This window comes from Rhinoderma darwinii, chromosome 11, assembly GCF_050947455.1.
Source record: "Rhinoderma darwinii isolate aRhiDar2 chromosome 11, aRhiDar2.hap1, whole genome shotgun sequence".
NCBI classification, from domain to species: Eukaryota; Metazoa; Chordata; class Amphibia; order Anura; family Rhinodermatidae; genus Rhinoderma; species Rhinoderma darwinii.
Window position 1 is genome coordinate 14,629,199 of NC_134697.1, and position 19,391 is coordinate 14,648,589.

The window sequence follows — 19,391 nt, forward strand, 5'->3', positions numbered from 1 at the left end:
TGCAGGTAAAACACATAGTGGGGGGCCATTTATCAAAAGCCGACAGGAGGCATGAGTGCTGAACAGCAACATTTCACATTAATGCTGGAGTAAATTAAGTGCGCATTGTTTCCTGTAGCCGCGTTGCAGCCCGCCGTCATTTTATATGGAGGCTTCAAACGCGGCCATTGAAACTAGTTTATGTCTCGATGTCTACAAAGAAAATTCTTCTCGTGCAGGAAATCAGAAAAAACCTCATAAACCTTTCCCCTGAAAAAGTGCACCAGCTTCTCCGTCTGGCAGACACTGGAGACTTGATTACAACGGACTGTATAAATGGTGCATCATTGATCGGCCCAATGGGCACAGTCCGCATGACACACACGGGAATGTTGGACGCGGAATATAGTGGAACCATCAGATTCAATCATAAGGTCTGAATTCAATATATTGTGTAGGGTCGAGCCCCTCCTGTAAGGAAAGCTGCTGAGTGCTGAATTTTTTGGAGACACTTTACTGTCTGAGAACAGCGGGGGGGGGGGGGGGGGGGGGGGGGGGGTGTTCAGGGTCAAAGAGGGCTCTGCTTGAGCCAATGACGTGAGGCGTTCTTCCAACTCCACAGTTTTTGTTGTAGTCCTCAGCCTGGAATGTAACGTTGTCTTCAGACACTGGAGACGTTCCAGGAAAATATAGTGACTGTTTTCTTCTTGTGATGATACAATCGCTTTGAAGAGGGAAAGTTTACTTAAAAAATAAAAATAAAAAAAATCACAGGACTAACAATAGGTCACAGTTAAAAGACGACTTGCGACATTGCGTCACGTAACATCATGTGACTCACACAACTTTTCTTTTTATCTTTACACCCTATTATTGCTGCCATTTATTTACATTGAATTTTATATTATGGGAGTTGTTCAGTATTATGTTAATGGAGATCACTGCTTTGGACAGTCCCTACTTGTTAGTAGGGTCCCTTGAGAATAAGCAGATAAAGTTTCCCCATGCTTAAACCACCAGCGATCAGGATTGACCTGGCAGTAAGCATTCAGTTTCCCTGCAGCGCTACCACAGGAGAGATTAAGTATTACACAATGTCCATTTAAATCTATGTGTTGTCTGTGTAATTCAGGACAGGACAGGTCCTCCAGAGCTTTTTGTAACCGCTCTCCACTCTGGCCAAGAGATGAGGGTCCTGAACATGAGATCCCCCCCCCCCCCTATTAACTCAGTACTCCGTAATAGGATGTGAAAATGGGGTTTCTAGACTGGACAACCCCTTTAAAAGGAACACTCCAGGCAAAACTGATACAGTATGGTATGATTAGTGCAGGGTCTAAGGGGGCAGAGCATGACACAGAGGTCCATAAACCACTAGAGAGAATCCCCCTTGCATGTCTTACCCTGTTCATTTAATAACACAGCTTAAAGTGTACCTGAATAGATCAGAAATCATGTGAGCAAGAGTAGCCTCCGAATATAAACATGGTTTTAACTGACAGCAAGCAGCAATCTTAAAAATGGTGATCAACTGATATGGGTGCATTGTATAATTGTGAAAAAGCTGGGTGGTAAGGCCTGAGGGGAGCTGTAATGAGGGCGATATGATTGTTATCCAGCTGTCCTAGAAACAAATAGGACTAAGGCAATGGTTCCCAACCTGCGACTCTCCAGCTGTTGCAAAACTACAACTCCCAGCATGCCAGTTGTTAAGCCATGCTGGGAGTTTTTGCTTGGAAACAGCTGGAGAGACAGGTTAGGGAACACTTATCTAAGAAATTATTGAATATAAAGTTGATAAAGAGGCAAGAAAGAATACATTTTTTAGGGGAAAATTTTTGTAAGTGCAGTTATGACGTCATCGGTGCATTGAATCACTCACATTGTGTGGCTCAATGTATTCCTACGGAAGCCGACCTTCACACAGCAGATGTCATCATCGCGTTCTCTACTATAAGTATTGCTGCCGCTAATCCCATTCCAGGCAACATTTGCAGATGTTGAAGTATCTTCCAAGAACTGAATGTATCATTGACTTATTAACTCGCATTGTAGTTCTTGCATTGAGCAATTTTATTTCACTTCTTCAGCTGAGACATATAATTAATTTACAAAACAGTTCCATAGATCTACGGAACCTTACCCGGCTGTAGCCAATATAACCGTACATGCAGATACTTAATATAAAATATCTGCACTGTAACCCTTTCACTACCAGCAGTCCGGGCTTTTACATTTTCCCTAAGAATTTGTAGATAGATGTCATTAAATGACTGCACTTAGCAGATGTTCACACGGCCTATTTTCGGGCCGTAAACGGGCGAAAAATTGGAAGCAGAACGCCTCCAAATATCTGCCTATTGATTTCAATGGGAAAAACTGTGTTCTTTTCCGAAGGGCCGTTATTAAAAACGGCCGCGTAAAAAAACGACCGCGAAAAAGTAGTGCATGTCACTTCTTGGGTGGTTTTTGGAGCAGTTTTTCATAGACTCTATTGAAAACGGCTCCAAAAACAGACTATTGGCCAAAAAAAAAGTTTTATGCATTTTTTACACAAAGTTACGCTTTGATGCAAAATTGCATGAAGGCGCCCATGAGTGTAATCTTCTCCGTGGCTTTTATACAATGTGTAGTGTCTACTTTCATAAACTATATGAGTATGGGTATAAAATATGATTTTTTTGTGTATGTCAAAAGTGTGAAAAATGCAGCAGGGATCACTATTGCCCCATAGGTAGCAAACGACGTGGCAGCAGGGAGGCATTTTGTGGCATATTATGTAATAGCCACTTCGAAAGTCAGGGTATGTTCACACGGCCTATTTTCAGCCATTTTTTGGGCCGTAAACGCCCCGAAAAGCGGGTGAAAATACGGGCCATTGATTTCAATGGGAAAAACTGTATTCCGTCCCCACGTGGCCATTTTTACGTGGCCGTTTTAACGCCCCGTAAAAAATAAGTGCATGTCACTTCTTGAGCCGTTTTTCATTGTCTCAATAGAAAAACAGCTCCAAAAACGGCCGTAAAAAAACGCATGATGCATAAAAAACGGATGAAAATCAGAGGCTGTTTTCCCTTGAAAACTGCTCCGTATTTATCACCGTTTTTTTGTATAGCATGTGATCCGCCCTGGATGGGTGTGTGGAGGTATAATCAGGATGGGTGCATGTACGTTGCATCAGATCACTGCCTACCGGGCAACCATAGGACCCCTTTATGGAAGAGTCACGGGAACCATGTTGTCAGTGTAGATCTAAGATATTTGATTCATCTCATGGAAGTGAGACGTATAATTATACCACAGTACTGCTCCCCGCTGTCTTGTTGATAACCTGCCCACAAGATAATGGGCGGAGGCTGGTGTGATGTTTCATACCATTTACTGATAAAACTAGTTCACTGACAATCGATATTCTCACACGAGGGAAATGTATTAACAGACGGATTAAAATAAAATAAAACTCATTACACAATAGAAGAAATGTTGCACTTGTCATACTAAAAATATTATTATTGGCACTAGGGCACAATTATAAAAAGTGGCAGATTGATTTGCCAGGTTGTGTTGGGGGAGGGGCTTGTTAGTCGCCGCAGTCTGACGCGTATCATTATCTAAAAACAGATCCGAGCAGGGGCACGTCTATATTATAACAGTCACCGACATTGATGGCAATGTAAAGATTTACGAGGCAACTTTACGGGGCAAATTTGCCAATGTATTTGGACCAATTTAGTGGCAGAAATAATAATAAAAATAGGGCATCCGAATGATTGACTGGCATAACTAAAAAAAATCCGGAAAACAAGTCTAGGTCGGACCTGTTTTCCAACTGTGCCATATTCTACTACGTGGCATGTGCCCTGTTGATAAGGATAGCGCTGGATGCACGCGAGAAGAGAATGGCCTCACTACTATGGAAGAAAAAGTACCGTAACCACTTGTTAAAGGTATATTCCCATTATGGTCGGTGGGTGCCCGATCTCTGTGACCCACCGATCCTGAGAATAAATGGTCTTGGGTCCCCTCGTCTTTTCTCCTACATGGCGGCGGCCCGGCTATTTGCTGTGCAGGTCACCGCAACCAGGGTCCATTCAAGTGCACAGCGGGTGGCCGGGAGCATCGGGCAAGGTTAGAGCACTAGCAACGACCTCTTTATCCTATGGAAAAGTGCAATCACGTTCCCATGACACATTATTGCATCACGAACAGCACACGGATCTCGATGAGAATTTGAAACACAAAGTATATTAGAGAGTTGCAGATTTAGGCTTGATTGATGTGAAAATGAAAACCTCCTACTCTGTCATCCTGCGCTGCATTCAGGATTTCCGAACAAGGAATAACGTTTCCAATGAATGTTGGAGGAGAGCAGAAATGATTGACAGCACAATCTCTGCAAACAAATGTGGAGTGGAGATAAACAGCCATAAAGCAGATAGAACCCTAAATAATTAAGTAGAAGCATAATAGAGCTCAGCAGGAGATACAATGCGGTATATGGGGCTGCACATTATCCCTGACGCGTGCGGAGGGTCTCCTGCTCGTGTTCACCTGCCCAAATACGGACACCCCAATACTCCATACAATGGTATTATGATACAGGTGATGACGATAAATGTAGAGACTCCTGTAAATGTAAAAAAAGAATAAAAAGCTGCTATTCTGTTATGCCTTTTGCAGGGTATGAATTGAGCAGGATTCCTATTTTTGGTGTTCTGTGTCATGCTCCGCCCCCTCAGGACCTGCACTAAGCATGTCACAGTGTTTCAGTTTTATTCTGGACTGTTCTTTTGGTTATAGAAGCAGTGAGTTGGGGTGGTCATACCACATGTAACTCTCTATAGGGGCCCCGCTGCGCACACTGAATGGTCCACATGTAATACTACATCTGCCCTACAGAGGTCACTGCAGGGGAAATATCTGTCTGATTTGGTTTTCCGCTGGGAAAATCAGGACTCAGACAATCGGCCGATCCCTGCAGGCAGCAGCTCTAATATGAAAGGTGTTGTCTGTGATGAGTAAGGGGATTGCCAATATATCCTGCTCCAAAGGTTTTATTATAGGACGGGCAGATCTACAGAACGACTAAAAAGTATTTGACCCCCCTCCCCTTCCACACACACACAATTATTTATTACACTGGTTTGTGGCCTATGGACAAAAACCTATGTTGTGATATCACTAGTCCACTAGCCCATCACCTCACCATCAAAGAGTGGTGGGAGTACAGGGGACCAGTTTCGGGAGAACAGAGAATTGAAATATGTATATTGAAAAATTATTATTATTTTTATTTTTTTATGTTCGGCCCAAAGGGACTTTATATAAATTCTTTTTTTTCCCCGCACTACATGCTCTTCCCCCACAAACTAGTAAAAACACACAAATACGGCAACAAATGCAAGACATCTGAAAATGTCATGTTTATTAACGTCTGATCGCTTTTAATAACCAAATCAATGTAAAACTATTTTTGATTAGTGTTAGATAAATAAAAGTCAATTGCTGACAGTGTTCAGGTAATGAGCTTTAAGGAGATAATATTAGCGCTGTAATAACAGAAGGCTAATATAAAATGTAATCAACAGGACTGCCATCTGGAGGAAGAGATTGGTACTGCAGCTATGCACCTCATCATGAAGATATTGAGTCCCAATGGGGACAATGACTGATAGTAATGCAGCGTATATAGTCCTGTTAAATCTGGCACTGGTTCCATATAAGTAACAAAAACAAAAATTTTGCTTTTGAAAAACAAGGAAGTGCAGTATAATGCTGACATCAGTGAGGGAGGAAGTAGCTAGCTTCTCCTTCTACTTTGGTTTTCATTAAATCAATATAGCTGGGGCTGGGCAGTAACTCAATGTTGTTGCCTATCCTCATGGAAAAAAGGGAGACCTCTCACACTGCCATAAAAGTAAGTCTGGGGGTGCTGGTGAAGTCTGGGGGTGCTGGTGAAGTCTGGGGGTACTGGTGAAGTTTTTGTGGATACTGGTAAAGTGTGAGACTCTGGGGATGCTGGTAAAGTCTGGGGAGACTGGTGAAGTCTCAACGTGCTAGTAAAGTGTTAAGTGCTGTAAAATCTGGGGGTGCTGGTGAAGTTCAGAGTTTTGGTATATTATGTTTTGTGCCATGCATAAAGACATATCTTCCCATGTCCTTTGTACAGCATGTGCACTAATCATGATTCAGGGGTGATTACGTAGGAGGATGTTTTGGGTGGGGACTATATATTAAAGAGGCTCTGTCACCGCATTATAAGTGGCCTATATTGTACATGATGTGATCGGCGCTGTAATGTAGATTACAGCAGTTTTTTTATTTAGAAAAACGATCATTTTTGACGGAGTTATAACCTATATTAGCTTTATGCTAATGAGTTTCTTAATGGGCAACTGGGCGTGTTTTACTTTTTGACCAAGTGGGCGTTGTGGAGAGAAGTGTATGACGCTGACCAATCAGCGCCATACACTTCTCCCCATTCCTTTACGCAGCACATGGTAATCTTACTAGATCACTATGTGCAGTCACTTACTCACATATTAACGTTACTGAAGTGTCCTGACAGTGAATAGACATTCCTTCCAGCCGGGACGGGACGTCTATTCAGAATTCTGACCCTTCTGTAGCACAGCAAACGTAATCTCGTTTTAAATGACAGTTTACAGCGTAATCTCGCGAGATTACGCTTGCCTTGCTGTAAATCTCACACAAACGTTACCGATGTATCAGTATTCTGAATAGACATCACGTCCTGGCTGGTAGTGATGTCTATTCACTGTCAGGACACTTGAGTAATGTTAATGTGGGTGTATGTGGCTGCACATAGTGATCTAGCTAGATCACTTTGTGCTGTGTAAATGAATGGAGAGAAGTGTATGATGCTGATTGGTCACTGATTGGTCAGCGTCATACACTTCTCTCCACAAAGCCCACTTGGTCAAAAAGTAATACACGCCCAGTTGTCCATTAAGGTAGTCATTACCATAAAGCTAATATAGGTCATAACTCCGTCAAAAATTATAGTTTTTTAAAAAAAATAAAAAACACTGTTGTAATCTACATTACAGCGACGATCACATTATGCACAAGATAGGCCACTTATAATGTGGTGACAGAGCCTCCTTAAGTGGCGGGGTAGATATAAGACAATTGCAGAGAAAGAAAGGTAACATCAGATTTCTGACAACAAAGGTGCAGTTTTTTTGCCCTTCATGAGACATAGAATTTAAATATAAAATGTATATAAATACATCACACAAACCATGTTGTTGCAGCTTCTGGTAACTTTTTTTTTCCTCCAGTAAAACGAACTAAACCTGGAAAGAATAGCGGCTGTGGCATCTGTAAACACCCCCGATGCTGTGTAAGAAATGCTGACAACGCTGCCCATACACAGTTATTGGTGTGTTACGCGGTGACCTTGTCTGTTTGTTGTTTATGAGTAGAAGTTGTTCATGTGACTGCATGCATGGTCAGTCTCCGCTCTGCTCCAGCAATCTGTCAGGTCTCATAACAATAACGGAATATGAAGCTTTTATTATTATTCAGATTTCTGGTATTTTTCTTTTAACCAGAGGCAAAACTTGAAGTCCGCCCCAAAATAAAATCTGCAACAGCCCCCACCTACCATGTGCAATTTATAATTCTGGTGACCTCTTATGTGGCAGAGGGGCATTTGGCTTTAGGCATCAGGGCCTGTGTGATAATACTTTCTCTGCTCCCCTTTTAGCTACGTACTGCTTCAAAGCTAGCCCCAACAATCCTCTCTCAGGTTGTATGTATAGAAAACATGGAATCATCCACTGGTATGTAATGTAGTATATAAGTATTTACGTGGGGTTATACACTTGGGGGCATGCCGGCAAAAATTAGTTTGTCGGATGTGTGTCATATTCTCAAATCTGGCGAAATAGACATACAAGAATTTGCCATGAAAAGCAGGGGCGTAACTTCAATTGTACCCTACAAAAAAATTACCTACTTTTACGGGTTGGACCTACCATAGGTGCAACCTGTGTCCACTGCCACCTTAAAAGCAGCTTTTTATGGTCTATTGGATTGCATATAAGATACTGAGCTAATGAATGCAATAGCTCACAATTACTGATGGATTATTAAAAAAACGTAAGGGGGCGCTCTATGATAAGCTATTAGATAGCAATCAAGGGAATTGGATAATAGTAGGATATATCGGATTTTCGAAATAATAACACATAGCAGAGCTAGACTGCACATTGTGTATCTTCCTAGAAAATGAACGTTTCTGCACCTAAATGGGTCCCCTCAGACTCAAGGCCTCATAGTAACTGCATGGAATGTCCTCCTTGCCACGGCCGTGGTCGCAGACCACCGCCGTTCCTTACCTGGCGACGCCCACTACCACATTCCGTTGTCTTCCTGCCGGCATCTCCCTCCTAGGAGACGTCAGAACTCGTAGCCGGCTGGTCCTGCTCTCACTGGTAAGATGCATGTGCGGCCCCGGCCTTAAAGGGCCAGCTCACACACGTTTCCCTAATCAACCCCTGCCCATCCTGGACTATAAGAAGGGCTCCTATAGCCTGTATCCCATGCTGTGCCTTGTTCCGAGCCTGTATAGTACCTGAGCCGTAGCTTGCCTCGCCTGCTGGAATACTCCACGTCGGCAGTCGCCTGACATTCTGGATACCATCCGCTATGTCTGGCGCAACCCACCACCTCCAGCCCCATCTGTGCCAGAGCCCTTGCTGCCATCTGGACTATCCCAGGTACCCGTGTGCTACACTCCTACCATAGACTTTGTGCGTAGACTGTGAGTTGGTCAGCTGCCTCTCTGCTATGGCAGAGTGGCCCAGTGGGTCCACATAACCCTAGATTGTGACAGTACGCTCAGGCCATGGAACCCGCTGGCCAGCCTAAGACCGCAGTTCAGAGGATACAGATGGATATGCATGACTTACGGGCATGTCAGGATCAATTCCTTGAGGCTGTAAACTCCATCATGGTCTGACTGGATCAACTCCCTGTTCCACCTCCAGTTCCTCCTCCAGAGACTGTTGCCGTTCCACTGCCCGTTACTCCTCCTGTTTGTTCCGGATCCACAGTTTCACTGCCTCTTCCTCCTAGCTATGACTCGGACTCTAGAGCCTGTAGAGGGTTCATCAATCAACGCATCATTCCTTTTAGACTACGAGCGCATCTATTCCCCTCTGAGGAGGCCAAAGTAGCATTTATTATCTCCCTCCTCGGTGGCAAGGCCCTTGCATAAACGAACCCCATCTCAGAACAACAGGGACCTGAATTCTCGAACCTAGCCTTGTTCCTGCAGTCTTTCGGTGCTGTGTTCGAGGAGCCGGGCCGAACATCTTCTGCCGCAGCCACTCTGCTAACCCTCAAACAAAGAGGCTCCACAGTAGGAGAGTAGGCTATCTCTTTTCGTACCCTGGCAGCGGAGTTGGCATGGAACAATGAGGCGTTGGTGGCGACCTTTTGGCAGGGATTGTCCTCTCACGTCAAGGACGAGATAGCAGCCCGCGACCTCCCTCTTACCTTGGATACCCTCATCCTGTTGGCCACCCGGGTCGACCTGAGGATTCAGGAACGCACTCAGGAAGTTCGGCAGGAGAGACTGTTTCACAGATTAGCACCCTCGTTGCAGAGACCACTATTGCCTTCCCCTGTTGCAGTACCTGAAGAACCGATGCAGGTAGACAGAGTCAAGTTGTCCAAGCAGGAGAAACCGTGCAGACGCTCTTCTGGTTTATGCCTGTATTGCGGCCTTAAGGGCCATTTTGAGCGCCAATGTCCACAGAAGCCAGGAAACTCCAGCACCTAGGGTTGGTTGGAAAGGCAACTCTAGGGGGGACGACGCCAAACATCAAAACCTCTTCCAAATTATCTATACCTGTGACCCTCATCTCTGGAGAGACATCACATTCCTCCTCTGCCTATGTTAAGGATCTGCCAGGCACAGCTTCTGTATCCACGCCCATAGGTAATCAGTCTGCACCTGCTTCTATGTCTGTGAGACTGACTCCATCTTCCACCACTCAGTATGGCAGGCTTAGGAGTGGGAGAGCCTATCACAGCCTGGCAAGACGGAGCTAGCTCCCGCCCTCTGTCTATATATACCTGCCTTTCCTGTTCCTCCTTGCTTGTGATTCTTCTCTGTTGGTTTCCTGGCCCTGCTGCAGCTTTTTGAACTACTTGTCCCTGCTTCGTATTGACCCTGGCTTACTGACTACTCTTCTGCTCTGCGTTTGGTACCTCATACTCTCCTGGTTTGACTCGGCTTGTTCACTACTCTCCTGCTCTGCGTTTGGCACCTCGTACTCTCCTGGTTTGACTCAGCTCGTTTACTACTCTTGTTGCCGTGGGCAACTGCCCCGTTTCCCTTTGTTCTGTGTTTCCTTGTCTGGTTGTCTGTCGTGCACTTATTGAGTGTAGGGACCGTCGCCCAGTTGCAACCCGTCGCCTAGGGCGGGTTGTTGCAAGTAGGCAGGGACTGAGTGGCGGGTAGATTAGGGCTCACTTGTCTGTTTCCCTATCCCTGTCATTACATAATAACAAGCCTATATACCTACTCTACCCTGGTCCCTCACACCACTATGGACCCCCTTGAGACCCTGGTTCAGCAAATGCAGGGTCTCTCCCTACAGGTCCAGGCCCTGGGTCAGAGGGTCAACCAGCCTGATGCTACCATGGTAGTGCCCCTCACCTCACCTCTTGAACCCCACCTCAAGTTGCCTGACCGGTTCTCAGGGGACCGGAAGACTTTTCTCTCCTTTCGGGAGAGTTGTAGGCTCTATTTTCGTTTAAAGCCCCACTCCTCAGGTTCTGAGAGCCAGCGGGTGGCTATAATTATGTCCCGGCTCCAGGAAGGGCCCCAAGAATGGGCCTTCTCCTTGGCTCCTGACGCCCCTGAACTTTCCTCCGTTGATCTTTTCTTTTCTGCTCTCGGACTCATTTATGACGAGACTGACAGCACTGCCTTTGCCGAGAGTCAGCTAGTGACCTTACGTCACGGTAAGAGACCTGTTGAGGAGTATTGCTCTGACTTTAGGAAGTGGTGCGTAGCTTCTCGGTGGAATGACCCTGCCTTAAGGTGCCAGTATAGGTTGGGTCTGTCGAACGCCCTGAAAGACCTGCTAGTTAGCTATCCCTCTTCTGACTCCCTAGACCAGGTTATGACTTTAGCGGTACGACTTGACCGACGTCTCAGGGAACGACAACGTGAACGTTTGTGTTTTCTCTTCTGACTCCCCCATGATGCCTTATAAACCTAAAAACGGAGTCCGACACACCAAGAGTTGATTAAAAGTAACAAGTTTTATTAGAACAATTAACAAAAAGACAATTAAAAGTTAAAGATGATTGCCACAGTGTAAAAAAAGATACCAGACAATGATACAGATAATATTAGAGTTGTAATACACTAGGTAGCAGAGTGACACTGGAAAAATGAAGATTAACAATTGATTAATTAATAAATAATTAATAAGTGTGAGTGTAGCCGTGATGCATAAAGTCCTGCATCCTATTCAATAGGTGAAGACCACAATCAAGTGGTACATAATAATCATAGCAAGATGCAGGAGTACAGGCACAACAACAGATCACTCACACATATAAGCACCAATGGGTGTATGCATGAAAGTAATAGCAAAAAAGGTCAAAAGTAAAAGCTCTGAAATAGAGCAGAACACCTTACCCATGTCACAATCAGCACTGTCTGGCATCAACCCCGACGCGCGTTTCGGCCCTCGAGCCTTCGTCTGGGGGTGGTGTCAGAAAGTAGAGAGACGCTATTTGAACAGCAAAGAGCCAATCGGGATACAAGGGGAACAGCTGAAGCTGCTAGAAATCACTATTGACACGTAGTGTGCCGTCGCCCGACAGTCCGGTGTATCAGCCGCCGGAACAAGGGTCACGCGTCCCTCAGCCTAGTCCGGCCAGGGACACAGACACCCGGACGAGGTTCCGGCGTATCAGCATCCCAGGCACGGCACCAGGCCCCGGAAGACGCAAACCACGTGTCCACAATGCTCCGGCTGAGGCAGCGAAGACCCAGACTGACAGGCCACGCATGCGCACCAAGGAAAAGTGGAGCGACATAAACCGTGAGTAGAAAAATATATAATAAATTTACACTTGCGCATAGAATTGCACAAGTCGGAAAATAATAAATTATTTTATTAGATTTGGTCCGAAATATACATGACGCAAAAGAAGGAAAAAATGAGTACAAGTAAATGAATGTAATTGAGAATAATAGAAAAATGAAAAATAATAAAGGTAGAAAATTGATGAAGAAATGAGAATAAAAATATAAATATAAACATGAATTGGTCATAGTTCATTCTTTGTCAATCTGTCCCTATTACTTTCCCTACTACAATTACATGATATACATTATGTGATATAAATTATATTGCATATATGCCCACATGCCAAGAAATATTTCTATATTTTCAGACCAAACATATATAGATGCAATCAAATAAAATAAATCCACATAAATTTTGATGTTACAGTTTACTTTAGGTAAATATATATATATATATATACACACACACACAAAAAACAATTGTTATATAAAGTGCATGTACATACACATAAAAATATATATATACATATATATATATATATACACATACACACACCAATATACATGCATAAAGAAAGGAATATATGCAAAATAATATAGCATGTAAAAAACTATAGCAAAAATTATATATGTAAATGATATACATATTACACATAATATATGCACATGTATACCCCCTCACATAACCAAAAATAACGAATTGCATGTGTGATATGTAATACATTCAAAGAATTACAAGCACATATGACTTTAATAAAATATACACAAACAATACAAAAAGTACACAACAGTGGTTGAAGTGTAACAGAAAAAATGAGATAGTAATAATAATGAACAGATGTGTATAATAAACTACAATATAAAATATAAAAGATCATCAAAGTCTTTATATATGTGCTGTTCAAATAGCGTCTCTCTACTTTCTGACACCACCCCCAGACGAAGGCTCGAGGGCCGAAACGCGCGTCGGGGTTGATGCCAGACAGTGCTGATTGTGACATGGGTAAGGTGTTCTGCTCCATTTCAGAGCTTTTACTTTTGACCTTTTTTGCTATTACTTTCATGCATACACCCATTGGTGCTTATATGTGTGAGTGATCTGTTGTTGTGCCTGTACTCCTGCATCTGGCTATGATTATTATGTACCACTTGATTGTGGCCTTCACCTATTGAATAGGATGCAGGACTTTATGCATCACGGCTACACTCACACTTATTAATTATTTATTAATTATTTATTAATCAATTGTTAATCTTCATTTTTCCAGTGTCACTCTGCTACCTAGTGTATTACAACTCTAATATTATCGGTATCATTGTCTGGTATCTTTTTTACACTGTGGCAATCATCTTTAACTTTTGTCTTTTTGTTAATTGTTCTAATAAAACTTGTTACTTTTAATCAACTCTTGGTGTGTCGGACTCCGTTTTTAGGTTTATAATTCATTCAGTGTGTATCCCCACCGATACTATCATGTTTATTCAGGGCTTGTAAGTCCCGCCCCCCTCTCTTTCTCTTGTTCCCTCTAGAATACCTCATATTAACATATAGATATTTATCTAATTAATGTTCAACCTTTGGGAATTGGGGTTTGGCTGGCGTTGCTCCTTTGGTGCTCTCCATATAGGTATAGTAGTTCCCCCATGATGCCTCCCGAGGTTCCGTTGCTTCGTTCTTCCACGGAAGACTCGGAGGTACCTATGCAACTCTGGCCTCCGTGTCCCCCCAACAACGTAGAGAGTTCCGCAGGAAGAATGGTCTCTGCTTCTATCGTGGGGATTACAAGCATCAAGTGAACACCTGTCCTAGGCGTAAGAATAAGCAGCCGGAAAACTTCCGCGCCTAAGTGATCATCGGGGAGGTCACTTGGGCGCACTGGTATTTCCCGTAAATATGAAACGTAATAAAATCTTGCTTCCCTTTCAGGTCTCTTTTTGTGGTAGGTTTGCTACCGGCAGTGCCTTCGTGGATTCAGGGTCTTCTACTAATATCATGTCTGTGGAATTTGCTATGTCTCTAGCTATGCCTTTGATTGATTTGCCTAAACCTGTCCCAGTAGTGGGTATCGACTCCACTCCTCTTGCTAATGGTTATTTTACACAGCATACCCCTGTTTTTGAACTCCTTGTTGGCTCCATGCATTTGGAGCAGTGCTTTGTACTGTTGATGCAGGGATTATCGTCCGATTTGGTTTTAGGCCTTCCCTGGTTGCAGTTGCATAATCCCACGTTTGACTGGAATACTGGGGATCTTACCAAATGGGGTAATGAATGCTTGACGTCATGTTTTTCTGTTAATTCTATTTATCCCCCCGAGGAGGTGAACACGCTACCTGAGTTTGTTCAGGACTTCGCTGATGTTTTCTCCAGGAATGCCTGGCCAAGGGTTACATTCGCCCCTCTACTTCTCCGGTAGAGGGGCGAATGTAACTTGAATAAGGTCACTGTAAGGAACTAATATCCCCTTCCTTTGCTTCCTGATCTCTTTAATCAGGTTCAGGGGGCCCAATGGTTCTCTAAGTTTGATCTACGGGGGGCGTATAACCTTATTCGCATCAAAGAGGGGGATGAGTGGAAGACTGCGTGTAACAAGCCCGAAGGTCATTTCGAATACCTCGTCATGCCCTTTGGGTTGTGTAATGCTCCCGTGGTCTTCCAGAATTTCATAAATGAGATTTTAAGAGATTACCTGGGGGTATTTCTTGTAGTGTACCTTGATGACATACTTGTGTTTTCCAAGGACTGGTCCTCCCACATTGAGCATGTCAGGAAGGTGCTCCAGGTCCTTCGGGAAAACAAACTGTTTGCGAAGACCGAAAAATGTGTGTTTGGGGTGCAGGAGATACCATTTTTGGTTCAAATCCTCACTCCTCATGAATTCTGCATGGACCCCGCCAAGGTCCAGGCTGTGGCGGAATGGGTCCAACCTGCCTCCCTGAAGGCGTTACAGTGCTTCTTGGGGTTCGCTAATTATTACAGGAGATTTATTGCTAACTTCTCGGTCATCGCTAAGCCTCTTACAGACCTCACTCGCAAGGGTGCTGATCTCCTCCACTGGCCTCCTGAGGCTGTCCAGGCTTTTGAGGCCCTTAAGAAGTGCTTTATCTCGGCCCCGGTGTTGGTTCAGCCCAACCAAATGGAGCCATTTATCGTGGAGGTTGACGCGTCCGAGGTGGGAGTGGGGGCTGTCTTGTCCCAGGGTACCAGGTCCCTCACCCATCTCCGTCCCTGTGCCTACTTCTCCAGGAAGTTTTCGCCCACTGAGAGTAACTATGATATTGGCAACCGCGAACTCTTAGCCATTAAATGGGCATTTGAAGAGTGGCGCCACTTCCTGGAGGGGGCTAGGCACCAGGTAACGGTCCTTACCGACCACAAGAATCTGGTTTTCCTAGAATTGGCCCGGAGGCTAAACCCGAGACAAGCTCGATGGGCGTTATTTTTTACCAGATTCAATTTTTTGGTTACCTATAGGGCTGGGTCTAAAAATATTAAGGCTGATGCACTGTCGCGTAGCTTCATGGCCAGCCCTCCTTCGGAGGAAGATCCTGCTTGTATTTTGCCTCCAGGTATAATCATTTCCTCTATTGATTCTGATTTAGTCTCTGAAATTGCTGCTGATCAAGGTTCAGCTCCCGGGAACCTTCCTGAGAACAAGCTGTTTGTTCCCCTGCAATTCCGGCTAAGGGTACTTAGGGAAAATCATGACTCCGCACTATCTGGTCATCCAGGCATCCTAGGTACCAAGCACCTCATTGCCAGAAACTATTGGTGGCCTGGGTTGCCTAAAAACGTTAAGGCCTACGTCGCCGCTTGTGAGGTTTGTGCTAGGTCCAAGACTCCCAGGTCCTGACCAGTGGGCTTACTACGTTCTTTGCCCATTCCCCAGAGACCTTGGACCCATATCTCCATCTATTTTATCACCGATTTGCCTCCATCTCAAGGCAGGTCGGTGGTGTGGGTTGTAGTAGACCGCTTCAGTAAGATGTGCCACTTCGTGCCCCTCAAAAAACGACCCAATGCTAAGACGTTAGCTACCTTGTTTGTCAAACACATCCTGCGTCTCCATGGGGTCCCTGTCAATATTGTTTCTGACAGAGGGGTACAATTTGTTTCTTTGTTTTGGAGAGCCTTCTGTAAAAAGTTGGAGATTGATCTGTCCTTCTCCTCTGCCTTCCATCCTGAAACTAATGGCCAAACCGAGAGGACTAATCAATCAGTCTCTAGAACAATATTTAAGGTGTTTTATCTCTGACTGTCAATATGATTGGGTCTCATTCATTCCCCTCGCCGAATTTTCCCTTAATAACCGGGTCAGTAACTCGTCAGGGGTCTCCCCCTTTTTCTGTAATTTTGGGTTTAATCCACGTTCTCCTCCGTTTCACCTGGTAGTTCCAACAATCCCGAGGTAGAGGTCGTTCATCGGGAACTGTGCACAGTCTGGGCCCAGGTTCAGAAGAACCTAGAGGCGTCCCAGAGCATACAAAAAACTCAGGCAGATAGAAGACGTTCTGCTAACCCCTTGTTTATGGTCAGGGATCTGGTGTGGCTATCGTCAAAGAACTTGCGCCTTAAAGTCCCATCCAAGAAGTTTGCTCCCCGGTTTATAGGGCCGTACAAGGTCATTGAAGTCCTCAATCCGGTCTCCTTCCGACTGGAGTTGCCCCCATCTTTTCGAGTACACGACATGTTTCATGCCTCCCTCCTTAAACGCTGCTCCCCGTCCTTGGCTCCCTCGAGGAAACCTCCTGTCCCCATTTCTCACCCCTGAGGGGGTAGAATTCGAGGTGGCCAAGATTGTGGACAGCAAGATGGTCCAAGGCTCCCTCCAGTACCTGGTCCATTGGAGAGGATACGGGCCTGAGGAGAGGACTTGGGTACCCGCCCGGGATGTTCACGCTGGGGTATTGGTCAGGAGGTTCCACCTTCGTTTCCCCAATAAACCAGGTCCATCTAGAAAGGGTCCGGTGGCCCCTCATAAAAGGGGGGGTACTGTTAAGGATCTGCCAGGCACAGCTTCTGTATCCACGCCCATAGGTTATCTGTCTGCACCTGCTTCTATGTCTGTGAGACTGACTCCATCTTCCACCACTCAGGATGGCAGGCTTAGGAGTGGGAGAGCCTATCACAGCCTGGCCAGACGGAGCTAGCTCCCACCCTCTGTCTATTTATACCTGCCTTTCCTGTTCCTCCTTGCTTGTGATTCTTCTCTGTTGGTTTCCTGGCCCTGCTGCAGCTTCTTGAACTACTTGTCCCTGCTTCGTATTGACCCTGGCTTACCGTCTACTCTTCTGCTCTGTGTTTGGTACCTCGTACACTCCTGGTTTGACTCGGCTTGTTCACTACTCTCCTGCTCTGCGTTTGGCACCTCGTACTCTCCTGGTTTGACTCGGCTCGTTTACTACTCTTTTTGCTCACGGTGTTGCCGTGGGCAACTGCCCCGTTTCCCTTTGTTCTGTGTTTCCTTGTCTGGTTGTCTGTCGTGCACTTACTGAGTGTAGGGACCGTCGCCCAGTTGTACCCCGTCGCCTAGGGCGGGTCGTTGCAAGTAGGCAGGGACTGAGTGGCGGGTAGATTAGGGCTCACTTGTCTGTTTCCCTATCCCTGTCATTACAGCCTACCTTGACTCCGGAGCAGCTGAAATTTCATCCAGCTGGATTTAGTAGTTGTTCTGGAGAGACCCCTGGCTGTTGCCTCTGTGAATGGACTGCCATTGCCTGATCCTATTGTGTCCATTACTAAACCGTTGACAAATCGGAGTTCTTCACTTAGAACAGATCACCTTCCTCATCCTGCCTAAAGCCATCAACCCCGTCCTGCTGGGCCTTCCTTGGCTCCGCCTACATGCTCCGGTCCTCGACTGGAGTGGTCCTCCAATGGGGCCCCAAATGCCTTGCCCACTGTCTGCCACAGGTTCGTCCTGTTTTGCCTCAGTCACTTTCCGATCTACCGTCACAATATGCCAGTTTTGCAGACGTCTTCAGTAAGGAGGCAGAGACGCTTCCTCCCCATCGTATCTACGATTGCCCTGTTGAGTTACTTTGATGCCTCGCCACCTCGAGGTCGAGTTTATCCTCTCTCCCTGCCAGAGACCCTAGCCATGTCTGCCTACGTTAAAGGGAAGGTGTCATGATTTTTTTTATTATAATGCTTTTAATATAATATTAACAAAAATTGTATTTAATGGTGTTCTCATTTTTTACTTTTTAATGTATTTTTACTTCTCTATGGGGGCTGCCATATTTTTTTTTTCATCTCTGTATGTGTCGATTAACGACAAATACAGAGATGGAATACGGCACATACAACCCCATAGAGGATGCGAACGGGAGCCGTTCCATTCTCAGAAGCGTACGCCGTCTGTGTGGGAACGGCGCATGCGCCACTCCCACACAGACCAAAACGAAGCTCGTTCGTAGAGCGAAATCCAGCGCCATTTTCATGTGGACCGGAAGCAGCTGCCGGGCAGTAAGAGGACTACTTCCGGCCATATATTCAACTAAGCGAAGGCGCAAAGAATAGGAGTGTAGACCAGCGGAGGTGGCGGCGGCAGGAAATTTATGATCGAATATGTGATGTGTGTATTATGTTCGTGTTATACTGTCTGCTGCAAAACCACAAAAAAGGCCATACTTACTAAGTGGGTGGGTGAAAACCCGTTCCCAGCAGGACGCAGACCGGTCAAAAAATGCTGCAGAAGGAGGGTGCATTAAATAGTGATAGCCACTCCCACTAGTCTTGAGGGGAGTGGCAAACTAAGTGCTCACAAGTGTGCGATAAATGAGTGTCAGTGTTAGTGTAGTGCTAGGGTGTGAATGTATGGTAAAAAATAAATGTTTATGTATGGAAGTGTCAGAACTGTGTGATAATGTAATAAAAAAATATCTGTGTGATGAATGGGGGTCAGTGCTGTGAATAGTACATGGGGTGTCAGTACTATGTCTAATACGTGGAGGGATAATCTGCTGGTTGTCAGGCATAGCATATCTTGCCGAATCACAGCCTATTTGTAACGCCGCTACTGTTAGCTAAGGTTGAGTGCACTGCATGCCAAACCAAATGCCAGCACATCATGCCCTCCCAAAATATAAGACCTGGCCGCGTCCTGAAAAAAAGTAGACATAGTAAAAATATCCAAGAAACATGGGCTATTAGTTGTTATTTTGGCCAAAATACGCAAAGCTCGCAACCCAACGTCAGGGGTCCCCAGTGCCTTGCGAGTCCCTAACTAGAACTTTTCGTTCCTAATTTAAAGACACCAGCAGAAAAAAATGGGACATAAGGTCCGCTGAGCCCTGTATCTAGTCCTCCTACACTGTGCAGTCGC